Source organism: Equus przewalskii, chromosome X, assembly GCF_037783145.1.
Source record: "Equus przewalskii isolate Varuska chromosome X, EquPr2, whole genome shotgun sequence".
In the NCBI taxonomy this organism is placed as follows: Eukaryota; Metazoa; Chordata; class Mammalia; order Perissodactyla; family Equidae; genus Equus; species Equus przewalskii.
In genome coordinates, this window is record NC_091863.1 from 36,625,998 (window position 1) to 36,639,362 (window position 13,365).

The following is a 13,365-nucleotide window of genomic DNA, read 5'->3' on the forward strand; positions in this document are numbered from 1 at the left end:
AGTTGGGGGGTGGGCACAAGGAGTACATTTACATGGTGACTCACGAATAATAATGTACAACTGAAATTTCACAATGTTATAAACTACTATGACCTCAATAAAATAAAAATACATACATATATACTTTAAAAAAATTTACTGCTAGTTCAAATCTTAGAGGAGGAGGTCTCTTTTAGATTGAAGATTCTTGGCTTCTCTAGATACCAAGGAACCTCTGAGATGCTGACAACATTCTCTACCTTGACTGGTTTCACAGGTGTATACTTAGGTAAAAATTCGTTGAGTTGTGTACTTAAGACTTGCACCCTTTACTGTATGTATAGCTCATTTGAAATAAAAAGCATGGTACAGGACAGTGTACATGAAGTTTCTATTTGCATAAGGAGGAGCAGGGAGACTAAGCACATGCTTGGATAGGCATATAATGTGTCTGGAGTGATGCACAAAAAGCTGGCAACAATGGTTGTTTGGGGCACTGAGGGAGGATACAGGGTGGATGGAGATTCATTTGCACTGTGTATCCTCTTGCATCCAGTGAATTTTTACTTTAGGAATGGTTTATCTATTTTAAAAATTAGCAAATAAATAATTTCAAGGAAAAAGAGACACACAAAACCACAAAGTTACCATGAACGTACCAAGATCAGTCTGGCAAGTTGGTCTGCATTTTTGATGCTTGAAGGGAGCGCAATTATAAGGTGGAGATTTTCAAATACAGTATTCTATTTTTCCAGTATGAGAAATGATGAGGATTTGCGCTCCTTCGCCTCTCCACGGTAGTTTTTATGACACTCGGCTAATGATGGGGATGAGGGTGAGGTTGGTAGGTACATGGAAAAGGAACATCTAACTTATTTAGAGGCAAAAACACATTGATAATTACCATGAAAGAATAATTGTTGCCAAGTATGATTTTACATTTTTGCTTTTGTCTTTCAACCCTTTGCTTTCCTTCTATTTTTATTCTTCTCAATTATGTGCATGTCAGAGAAAGCAGAGATGAGAAATTCAAAGCAAACTCTGTTCAGATGACCTAAATTGAGATGCCATGAGGGTTAAGGAAACAATAACATACATGAAAACTAGAAAGACAGATCAATCCATGCGTCTTGTTTGGACCCCTGTTCCCCTTGCCCCTTTTATCCCTAACTCCTGAGAAGGCTTGCTCATTCCGTAGGGGTTGTTTGTGTGGGACAGTTGTCATCCTGAAAATGCTGAGTTCTTTGTCCCTTGTCATCTGCAGATTTCAGACCACTTTGCAAGAAAATGCATGATTATTTTAGATCTAAATGAGAAAAAAGAGGAACAGAAGAAATTAAATCATGAGCACAAGATACCTCAGTAAAATAATTTCACAAGCAGAACAAGGGTAGTTAAAAAAAAAGAAACTGTTCTCCAAGCCTTTGTTTCCTCTTAGTTTTGCTGAGCTCTCCTACACCGTGTGAAAAGAACTTTATACTACAATTTGTTTCTAGGTAACTCTAGAGATAAGTTTACCATTTCCTAAAACAGGGTTTCTCAACCTCAGCACTACTGACATTTTGAGCTGGATCATTCTTTGTTGTGGGGGCCATCCTGTGCATCCTAGGATGTTTAGCAGCGTCCCTGACCTCTACCCACTAGATGCTAGTAACACATCCAAGTCGTGACAACCAAAAATGTCTCCAGACATTGCCAAATGACCCCTAAGGGGCAAAATTGCCCCTGGTTGAGAGCCACTGTCCTAAAGGCTGATATCTAGAGATATTTATTCTAGGAAATACACTAGTATCTCATTTCCAGAAAACAGGCATGTGTATGCAACAGAGCATAGGTATACCCAGAGACTCCATCCTTCAAAAAGAATTTATAAGCTTTTACAGGGAAGTGTACTGGTGTCTGTCATTTATTTTGAAATATGTAAAAAAAATATATGATGGATTGAGCAATCAACAGATGGATAGATATGTGATAAAACATGTATAGTAAAATGTTAATTGTAGAATCTAGGTGGTAGGTATATGAGTGTTCATCATAACATTCTTTCAACTTCTCTGTATGTTTGAAAATTTTTCATAACAACATGTTGGGGAAAAGATCTCGTGAATATTAGACTATCACAGTTAGAAAATCCAGAGGTTCATTTCACTTAATTATCTTAAATAGAGAAAAAAGGAAAATTATCTCACTGTTAGTACTAATATTCTTTTTCCTCCAAAACCATGTTGTTAAATCTAGTAATCTAATCATATGAAAAAACTACCTAATCATCGTGGGGCAGTTCAATAGCAAGCAATGACTTCGCTGAAAGAGGACTCAGATTCACTAATTGTCCCATTTTGTAGATGAAGAAACTAAGTCCAGGCAAGAGCATGCCCTGCATTTTTAAAGAACTGCTTTACACAGCACTCTTTTTCTAATCTTCTAGTTTCATGGCTTCTGTCATTATTCCACACATTTTATTTAAAAATAATCTTAAACACGATTTTCCCCCTAGGAGCTTCACTGCCTAATAAAATGAGAGATATTGAAATATTCAAGTTAAATCAGATACACTACCTTCTGAAAAACCCTTCCCACCCTTACTTATGGCAACTGTTGCCTTTAAGCATTTCACTAGACCGTAATTCAGCTATGTTTATTGAAACTATCATGTGTCATGAACTATGTGTACAGTACCCACCCTAAGAGCACTGTGATTGTAGAGATTTATACCAATGTGAAATGGCTGTGCTGTTGTGTGCTAAGACTTTTGGAATTCTATGACTCCACCCACAGTTACAGGCTAGGGTCTTTAAGTATTTCGCAAATTTTTAAAAAGCAGGCACAGGATGAAAAATGCTCAAAATCATAAGTCATCAGAGAAATGTAAATTAAAACCACAGTAAGATACTACTATACCCCCACTAGAATGTCTAAAATTCAAACGCCTGATAATTTGAGGTGTTGACAAGGATGTGGCACAACTGGAATGCTCGCTCATACATTGCTGACAGAAGTGCGTGACCGTACACCACTTTGGAAAATAGTGTGGCCGTTTCTTATAGAATTAAAAATAAGCTATCATACGGCTCAGAAATTCCACTCCTAGACATTTGCCCAAGATAAACGAAAATATGTCTAAACAAAGAACTGTACACAAATGTTCATACCAGCTTTAACACAGCAGCCAAAAGCCAGAAATATTCCACATCTATCAAGAGGTAAATAGATAAACTGTGGGTATATTCATACAATGTGCTACCACTCAGCAGCAAAGATGAACCAACTACTAACACAGCAGTGATTCATCTCAAAAACATCATGCTGAGGGTCCACATTTCGAGAACCACTGCTTTACTCCAATACTTACAAATTGTTCGATCCCATATAGCTACTCGGTTTTTATGATGGCTTTTCTCACTGATGCACCAGAAGTGACACTCCACTTGGCTACGAGCATATGGTCTAAGAAGTCACTCTACAAGCACTGCAACTGTAGAATTGGTTTTAGAACAATAAGGGAGTTTCAAGGTCAGCTACCACAACTTCCCAACCCTTTTAAAAAATCTCCCTAAAGTGTACCAGTTCTGCTTTTTTCCTTGTTAGACCCAGAATACTGAAAACATAATTTTCATCGACTTAGGATCTTGTCGTTCTTGCAGTTCTTCATCCAAAACACCAATTTTCATTTTACAGCATGGCCCATGTAGACAGAAGAAGATGTGCAGATTTTTCTGGATATTTGTGGTGTCCTTTCATTTCTACTGCTGCAGCTTCCCATCTCCAGCCGTTCTTTGGGACCTGGTCCCCCTCCTCTCCTCCTCGTCTTCCCCCCATTTGGTCAGCTTCTTCTCAAATGAAGAGTACTTCTTTCATCAATTTTTTTTGCCACTTCTTCTCAGTCAATAAATGACCACTACTAACAGGGTTTTTGGTTGGTTGGTTATTTTTTTGTTGTTTGGTTTTTGATATGCATCTCTAGCTATAAAAATTCTGTTTCCATGGTTTTACATGCCTTGATTCTTCTAAATCTTTTCAGACTCTCCAGAAAACTTGCTACTCATGTGCCATTTTACTGAATATTTATATAATATTCTCACATAAAATACATTTTCAAGCAACCCTGACTCGGGGTGAGAGATTACAAATTACTACCCCTAGGCAACTAAGCAACGACTCTACCAGCTGGCTGATCCCATTCATTCATGTTTGGTCAGTTTCTCTTAAAAAAATAATCTATTACCAGAGTCTACCTCACCTTCATCTAAACTTCAATTAACTCTTGCTTTACAGAGAAAGAAATTACCTCTACTCTCCTCAATCTAAAAATGAACAGGAAACAATCTGCTTCTCAGATTACCATAAAGCAGAAACTCTCCAGTGTAGGGGAGGAAAAAGTTTTCCTCCACTCTCGTAGGGTCTCTGGTTGGGTCTGAAAATTAAACTGAAAAAGATTAACAGGAGAGAAGCATGCAAATTCATTGAATCTAAGATTTACGTGACACAGGAGCCTTCATAAGGAAATGAAGACCGGGAGAAACAGACCTGCACATTTTTATGCTGGATTTGAAGAACAGGCAGTCAGATAGGAATAAGAGAGGTCCGAGAGCATGGGGTAGTGTAGCAAACTGGGGGACACTTAGCAAGGCCGGTCTGTTCGGATTCTTTTCAGCCTCTGTCTTCAGAGATAAGGCTGCTCCTTTCCTCAGGTAGAGGAAGGGCACCTTTCACATCAAGGTTTTATGACCCGCTTCAGGGGAGAAGGGGGGAAGGTCAGAGTGACCTTCCTGCTTCCGCTGTTTTCTCAAACTCCTTCAGCTTAAAATTTTCAATATGCCAAGATGCCATATTTTGGGGTAGTATGTCCTGAACCCCATCACCAGTCTTTGTTAAAAATAAAGGCATTCATTAAAAAAAATGAATACTTTAAATTTTCCCCAATCTTGGCTGTAATAAATTATTGCACTTCCTCAATTTGAACAGCAAATGTGAGGCTATATTTCAGCTCTACAGCTTATGATAGTTAAACTTTTTAAAAATAGGTTATACATTCACATGATTCAAAAATCAAAATAAAAGTGTGGATACTGAGAAGTCTCACTCCCAAGGTGATTCCTTTAACCCTACTTCCTCCCCGTCCCATATGGATAACAACTTTTACTTGTTTCTTACCTATCTTTTCCTTTTACTAAGTAAATACATCCAAATCAATACGAATGTATTTCATCTATCCCTACCTTTCTCTTTCAGAAAAGGTAGCATTCACTACTCTTTACCTTGCTTGTCTCATTTAATAATAAAGACTATTGATTTTTTATTTTAGTACATAAAGCATTTTTATAGCTAAATAGTATTCCACTGTGCGAATGTATCATGACATTTAACTAGTCACTGATTAATGGACACTTGGGTTGTTTCCACACTTCCACTATTATAAACAATGCTGTAATAAATAACCTTATACATGTGTCAAGAAAATTTAACAGTGATTATCTTATCTCTGAGAAGTAGTATTATGGATTTGTTTTCCTTATACTTTTATCCATTTCTAAATTTATAATTAACATGTATTATTTTTACAGAAACAATAAATGTTATCATTTTTACAGGACATACTTTTGAAGTATCTAACTCTTTTTGCAAACAATAGTTTGCACTTAGAATTCTTGGAGATGCTGAAAGCTGGCAGCCTGTTCCATATCTTGGTGTGTAGAGCAAATTTGAAACAGTGGATCCAGTCATATAAAAGTGGTTTTATGAGAGTTCACTAAGTCTCAAACAGCACATCCCTACCTCAAACTCCCCCCCCCACCAAAAACAAGAATAAATATCACTACTAAGCACAATGAGAGAGCACTATCTACAGTGAAGGACAAAGGAAACTCCAGAATGGTTTGCATTTATCTTGTGCTGTCATGACATTTTGTGGTACTTATTTATTTCCCCTAACTTTACTGTACCTGCTGCTTGCCCATGATACAAAACCATCCTCAAACTAGTTAACACTCTACCCCTCTCCCCAAAACCCCTAGCATATTTAGGAAGAGATAGCTCATTTCTCTCTTTTTAGATGTTTGCAAAACCAACCAAAAGAAGTGCTGGGGACAAATTAAACCAAGGCATGCAGGTCACTCCGTAACAGGCCTTGACATTGCTAAATCATGTCCTTTTGTTCTGTTTTCAAGTATTACTTTATACTTATAACTACTCTTTGTTTTATAATGTGAAATTTTAATGGATTGTGACCAGTAATACACTTTGTTTTCCTACACTCAAGTTTCATTTATAAGAAACACAGTAAGGTTCCTTAGGCTTAACAATCAAAAGAAACAGAAAAAAACCTTCTGCTTTATTTCTGATTATCTGATACATTATAAATATTTGAAAAATTCCTGATTTGAGAAGGCTCTTTTTCTTGAATGCTTCCTCATCTTTAACTTTTGGCTTGTTTTATGTGGCAATACTTTAATTACACTGAAACAGTGACCCACTCAATATTTACTGAGAATCAACAATGTTAGATGACATTCTTAAAAAAGAGAAAAGTTCAGGTAAGGATTTGAGTGAAACTAGAACTACTATTCACCAAGTAAAAGAATGATAAATATATTTTATGATAACAATGGATCAGAGAATACTATTCAGCCATAAAAAGGAATGAAATTTTGACATATGCTACAACATGGATGGACCTTGAAAACATTTTGCTTAATGGAATAAGTCAGAAACAGAAGGACAAATATTGTATGATTTCACTTATATGAGGTACCTAGAATAAGCAAATTCATAGAGACAGAAGGCAGAATTGAGGTTACCAGGGGCTGGGGAAGGGGAAAAGGGGAAGCTATTGTTTTTTTTTTTTTCTTAAAGATTGGCACCTGAGCTAACATCTGTTGCTAAACTTCTTTCCTTTTCTTCCCTGCAAAGCCCCCCAGTACATAGTTATATATTCTAGTTGTAGGTCCTTCTGGTTATGCTATGTGGGACACCGCCTCAGCATGGCCTGATAAGCAGTGCCATATCCGCGCCCAGCATCCAAACCAGTGAAATGGAGCGTGCGGAACTTCCCCACTCGGGCCTGGGGCCAGCCCCGGAAAGTTACTGTTTAATGAGTACAGAGTTTATGCTGGAGATGATGAGAAGGTTTTGGGTACAGATAGTGATGATGGGTACACAACATTGTGAATGTATTTAATGCCTCTGAATTGCACACTTACAAATGGTTAAAGTGAAAACTATTATGTATATTTTATCACAATAAAAAAAAAATTTTTAAAAAGGGAAAGGCAAAAAAATATATCAAGACTTCTGGTCCAATGGGAAAGACTGAACACACACATTAACACTCCATTCCATACCACCCAAATTCCATTGATGCAACAGCTATTGGACTTTTTTAAAAGAATTAATAACAATGTTAGGCATAAACTTAACAAGAAAGGTTCAAAACTTCCATGAGGAAAATGACAAAACTCTTCTAAAAAGACCAAAACTTGACTTAAAACAATGGAAAATACCATATTTTTGGATAGGCATACCTACCATAATAAAGGATGTCAACTAATTCTAAATTAGTATATATATTTAATGCAATCCTAATAGAAATATCATCAAATTTTTGTTTCCTGGAGTTGATTATAAAGCACTTTAGGGAGGAGAAACAAGCAAGAATAGCCAAGAAACACCTGAAAAAGATAGATAATGATGGGGGCTTGCCTTATCAGATATTAAAACATTATATAACCCAAAGTAGAAAATAAGTATCCAAGAGTTCATACTGATATACATGATTGAATAAATAAACACGGGGGAAGAAACAAATCTCTCATGTATTGTTCCATTTATGTAGATGTCTGAGCTCAAGGAAGTAGAGCCTAACTCTCCACTCCTTAAGTGTGGATTACACATAGTGACTTCCTTCCGAAGAGGACAAGATGGAAAACAAAGGGAAAAAAGGGTAACTTTACCGTGAATAAATCTGACAAACACTACCTCAGCCAAGTGATCAAGGTCAACATCAACAGTGATAAATCATGTTGATAATATGTGCCCTTGATATGATGTGATGAAAATGGCACTTTACCTCTGTGGTCTTCCTCCCAAAAGCTCATAACCCCAGTCTAATCATGAGAAAAACATCAGACAAAGGCCCCAGTAGAGGGGCATTTTACAATACACCTGCTCAGTATTCCTTAAAGCTGTTAAGCTCATCAAAAACAAGTCTGAGAAACTGTCACACCAAGGGGAGCCTAAGGAGACAGGATGGCTAAATCCAATGTGGTATCCTGGATAGGATCCTGGCATGGAAAAAGGACATTGAGTAAAAACTAAAGAGATCTGATTGAAGTATGCACTTGAGTTAGTAATAACATATCAGTAATGGTTCATTAATTACAACAAAAGTACCATACTAATGTAGGATGTTAATGAGAGGGGAAACTGGGTGTGGGATATGTGGAACTCTCTATACAATCTTCTCAATTTTTTGTCAATCTAAAACTGTCCTAAAAATTAAGTCTATGAAAGATAAATGCTGCACAAAAGTTTTGTTAGACGTCACCCTATGGCCTTTGTCATAGAATAACTGGAGAATATACCTAGAAGTGGAATTGCTGGGTCATATAAGTAAGCTTTGCTGGATATTGTCAAATCAATCATAAAATGCTTGTACTAATTTTCATCCCCACCATCAGTTTATGAGAAATCTAATTCCACCCTCCTTCCTCAATAACATGTGTCCTCTTAAGATTTTTATTATTTTCAGACTTTTAATTTTTTGCAAATCACCTGGCTAGAAACGTGACATGGATAGTTCTTGTAACTTGCATTTCTGTGACAGCTGGTGAGGTCGATTATCTTTTCCTGTTTCTTGACCATTAGGCCTTCCTCTTCTGTGTATTCATGTTATTTTACTTGGGCCAGGTTCCTCATTAATGAGTTGCCTATTGTCTTTTACATTTTGATTTGTAGTTCTTTATACAGTTTAGAATATTTGTACCTTATATATGTGTCAAATGTCTTTTCACATCCTTGATTTTAAACCTTTTTAATGTCTTTTGTGACATCAAAGTTTTAAATATTGATGCAGCTAAATTTATTATTTTTATGGTATATATATATTGTTGCTCCTTTGAAAAGTCCATCCTCTTGAAATAATATTCTCCTATATTTTCATCTAAAAAAAATCAACAAAATAAAGCTTATTTTAAAAAAAAACATATTATAAAGCCTCAATATTTAAAGTAGGGTATTGGCACATGAGCAGAATATCCAGAAATGGACCCACCTGTATCTTAATACAGTGGAGGAAAGATGGACCTTTAATAAATGGTACTGGGGTAACTTGTTAGCTGCATGAAAAAAAATAAAACAGGATCTGACAACTTCCAAATAGAACAGAGATTTAAAAGTAAAAAATTAAACCATACATGTTTAGAAAAGATCATATGTGAATTCTTCTATAACTCAGGATTGTAAAAAACCTTCCTAACTAGGACTCAAAGTCCAGAAGCAAAAAGAGAAAAATACAGCTAAATTGGACCACATAAAATTGAAAAAAGAAAACTGCATGCCAAAAAATATCCTAAACCAAGGAAAAAGACAAATGGCAAATAAGGAAAAAATATTTACAACTTGTATCACAAATAAAGGTTTAATTTCAAGTGTTTGTTTAAAAATTGAGAAAAAGGCCATCCACCCCATAGACAAATGGGAAAGAGAAGAGAACACATATTTCAAGAAAAAGAAACACAAATGGTCCTTAAACATATAAAAAGATGTTCAACTTCCCCAGTAATAAAAGAGAGGCAAATTAAGTTACCCAAAGATACCATTTTTCACCTACCAGATTGGTGAAACCCAAAAGTTTGATGACACACTGGCTGGAGCCTCCAGTCCAAAGCTGACTAAGAAGGGGCAAAAATCGACTTCCTGGTCTCATTCCTGCTACCAATATTTCACCATTAAGCATGATGCAGGCTTTCTGTAGACACCCTTTACTAGACTGAGGAAGTTCCCTTCTTAGGTTGTTGAGAATCTATATTTTTTATGATAAATATTGTTTAATTTCGTTAAATGCTTTTTCTACATCTGATGAAATGATAATGTGGGTTTTTTCCCCTTTATTCTGTTAATGAGGTGAAATACACTGATTTTCAAAGGTTAAACCAATCTTGCATTCCTGAAATGAATCCTACTTGGTCATGATATATTTGTCCTTTTTTACATATTGCTAGATTTCTTATTCCTTCTCCCCAAAGCCCCCCGGTACATAGCTGTATATTCAAGTTGTAGGTCCTTCCGGTTGTGCTATGTGGGACGCTGCCTCAGCGTGGTTTGACAAGCGGTACTATGTCCGCGCCCAGGCTCTGAACCAGCAAAACCCTGGGCCCCCGACACAGAGCATGCGAACTTAATCACTCGGCCATGGGGCCAGCCCCTACATATTGCTAGATTTGATTTGTAATATTTTTTCTAGGATTTTGGAGTCTGTGTTCATAGGAGATGATAGACTCTAACTTTCCTCTTGGAACATCCTTGTTAGGTTTTGGTATTCAAGTTATGATGGCCTGATAAGTTTGGGAGAGTCTCTGCTGTTTCTATTCTTGGGAAAAGTTTGAATAAGAATTGCATTTTCTTCTTTAAATGTTTGAAAGAATTCACCACTGAAGCCATCTGTGTCTGGAGTTTTCATTATGGGAGGCTTTCAATTGTGACATGAATTTCTTTAATAGATTAAGAATGTTCAGGTTTTATTCAGATTCTCTTCATCTTCTTGGGTAAATTTTGGTAAACTGTGTTTTTTGAAAACTATCCATTTCATGGAAATTTTCATATCCTGCCTTTCCTATAACTAACTGTATCTAAAAGTAACCAAATAGTTGATGAGGAAATGTTCTTTTTTTCTAAAAGAATTCAAGCGTATAAAGTATTTGTTCAAGAACAAACAATTAACTTAGAACACCGCTACTTTGTAACCCCAAATGAAATCATGGATCTAGGCAGTCATTATTAACGGCTGCTCAGAACATTAAGTGGTAGGCTGATGGGAAGTCTTATTTATAATGGTTGATTTACCCCAGCACCACTTGAACCCACTGATCAATTTTAATGCTCCCAAAAGAGAAATAACCAGACATTATGTGTCACCTCTTGCAAAACAACACAAAGCACACACCACTACCTACGAAATGTTCCTGCCAAAAAAAAAAAAAAAAAAAACCTGAATCTAATTATGTCTGTTGATTTAACTATTAGTTGATAGGTAACAGAGGGGCCAAAGAACATGTTAAATGACACAAGAGGCAATCAGTAACATTCAAAATGTAGAAGTTCTACAGTAAAATAGCCTGATTTCTTCAACAAAAAAATTATAAGGAAAAAATTTAAAAACAGGAGGTGGGTCCAATAAATTAAAAGAAAAGTGACAAACTTAACTGCAACCAGATACAATGTGTGGACCCTGTTTAGATACTGATTTGAAAAAACAGACTGTAATTAAAAAGAAAAAAGCTTGACATAATTGGGGAAATTTGAACACTGAGAGGATATTTCATACTATTAAGGGATTATTGCTAATTTTTTTGGTGTGATAACAGCAATATAGTTTTAAAAGACTTATCTTTTAGAGATGCATACAGAAGTATTTACTGGTGAAATGATATAACTGGGATATATTTAAGAATAATTGGGGGGGTTGTTAAAGACAGTGGGGAACTTAAATAGATTAAATAAGATTAAATAGATTAAATAGCTTAAATAAGATTAGCCATGTGCTGATACTTGCGGAAGCTGAATGATGGGTACATAGGGTTTCATTATATTATTCCCTCCACTTTTATACACATTTAGAAATTTCCATAATAAAAAGCTTTCAAAAACCGTAACTGTGCTGGAAAACAAAGGTGTCATTCACAGACCAAAAATTTTGTGAAATTCCAGACATTTGAAAGCAGATGAGATCAAAAGAGAAGCCAGAGGATAGGAAACCACAGATCATCAGAAGGGTTCTTGCCAAAGCAGCCTTGAGAAAAGTGGGTGGGAAAGTATGCGTTCCCAAAGTTATGAATTTTCAAAATTTATTGGCATGAGTGAGAACAGTTACGGTCCTTTCTCTCCACCTGGCCCCCTTTTTTGGTGAGGAAGATTGGCCCTGAGCTAACATCTGCTGCCAGTCTTCCTCTTTTTGCTTGAGGAAGATTGTTGCTAACATGTGTGCCAATCTTCCTCTATTTTGTATGTGGGATGCCGCCACAGCACAGCTTGATAAGCGGCATGTAGGTCCGTGCCCAGGATCCCAACCAACAAATCCCAGGTGGCTGGAGTGCATGAACTCAACCACTACACCCCAGGGCCAGCCCCTCACCTGGCCCTTTTTTTTCCCCTCACCTGACCAGAACTGCTGGCAGGAAAAGTTCAAGAATGTTCTCTGAAGAAACTGCCCCTAATGAGGGCATAAAAAGCTGAAAAAGTAGAATTGGCACTATCCCAAGGACAGGGAATAGAAAACAGCAAATGGGCTCCATCCCAGTAGCTCTCCAGTTAGCCCTCCATCCAATCGCACTTGCCTACTACTCCCTGCCCCACACCTATCTACCAGGAAGGCCTCCTGCTGCTAAAACCTGTCCTCTCGCACTACCTGTGCCTAGACCTCCTCTTCAAAGGAGCCACCTGTTAGGAAAGCAGACCTGAGGGCTGCAAAGAAAATCCACTCCAGCCGTCTACATTAACCAACGCAATCATTTCATTCCTAATATAAACTGAAAGCCAAGAGTTGCCAGATCTTTGAGAAAAACAATCCCATGACAGCAAAGTAAAATACAGATCGCAATGAAAAACAACCAGAGATACAAAAAGGGTTCTTAGAAAATGAAAGAATGAATGAATATAATTATTGATCTAAATATTTTAATTAACAGGCTGAATGATAAAACCAGCCTAAAAGACCAAATCGGTGGGCTGGAAGTAAAATTAAGGAAATATCCTAGAATATAGAGCAAAAAGAAAACAGATGGAGGGGCCGGCCCGGTGGCCAAGTGGTTAAGTTTGAACACTCTGCTTCAGCGGCCCACCAGGGTCTTGCCGGTTTGGACCCGGGGCAGGGACATGGCACCGCTCATCAAGCCATGCTGAGGTGGCATCCCACATACCACAATCAGAGGCACTCACAACTAGAATATACAACTGTGTACTGGGAGGCTTTGGGGAGCAGAAGAAGGAAAAGAAAAAGAAGATTGGCAACAGTTATTAGCTCAGGTGCCAATCTTTAAAAAAATAAATAAAAAATAAAAAAATTTTTAAAAAGACGGAAAATATTAAAAAGTTACAAAGGAAAAATCTAGGAGCTCCAACATCTAATCAGTGTTCCAGAAGTAGAGGATAGACACTATGTCAGAGAAGAAATAA